We start from the raw sequence: 805 nt of genomic DNA on the forward strand, positions 1-805 counted from the left end.
AGAGCTCAGAGCAGAAGCCCAGAGCTTTACCATTTTGTGCCACAGCTTCATTTCTGATCTGTGTGTATGTGTGTGTGTGTGTGTGTGTGTGTGTGTGTGTGTGTGTGTGTGTGTGTGCACGCACGCTTCTGCTCTGAGCTCATGGTCAGCACCTAGGCCCTGCATTCAACCCCAAAACCTAGCCACCCAGGGCCCAACTAAGAGAAGTGAAACATTTCAAAACCTGATGAGCTTCACCAGACTCATATGACAGGAAGCATTGTGATACCAGACATATGCTTGGATTTCCCAAGCTTCTAGAATCCTGGGAGACGCATCATAGATCCATCATTGCTGCAGGTCCTGGGGTTGAACTGTGAGCCTAGGCATACTCCCTGAGCTCCTTTTACTCAAGGGTATTGCATTAACCTTGAGTTCCAGCCTTAATTCTGGGTTTTTCTGTGATCTCTCAGAAATAACAATGCCAGGGACTTTCCTATGCTGGCTGGATTCAAACTAAGATTATCTACATCTCAGCCTCCTCATGAGCTGGGATTACAGTCAGCAACCACTGGCACCTGCCTTTCTCTTCTTCTTCATTTTTTAATCGGGACAATATGACTTCTTAACAGTGTCATTCCAGTGGTTTGAATTTATAAGTAAACTACCCCAATGTTCTTTACAGCTGCTTTCTCTGAGGATTTTCTCTCCTCATCTTCTCCTCTAGTCACAGGTTTGAAGCCAAAAGTGAGAAATGAGTGCCACAGGATTTGGGAGCAAATGTCCACAGGACATGCCAGATTTGTCACTGCATTGAGCTGTAGTG

Source organism: Dipodomys spectabilis, unplaced genomic scaffold, assembly GCF_019054845.1.
Source record: "Dipodomys spectabilis isolate Male_0828 unplaced genomic scaffold, ASM1905484v1 ptg000093l, whole genome shotgun sequence".
Classification (NCBI taxonomy): Eukaryota; Metazoa; Chordata; class Mammalia; order Rodentia; family Heteromyidae; genus Dipodomys; species Dipodomys spectabilis.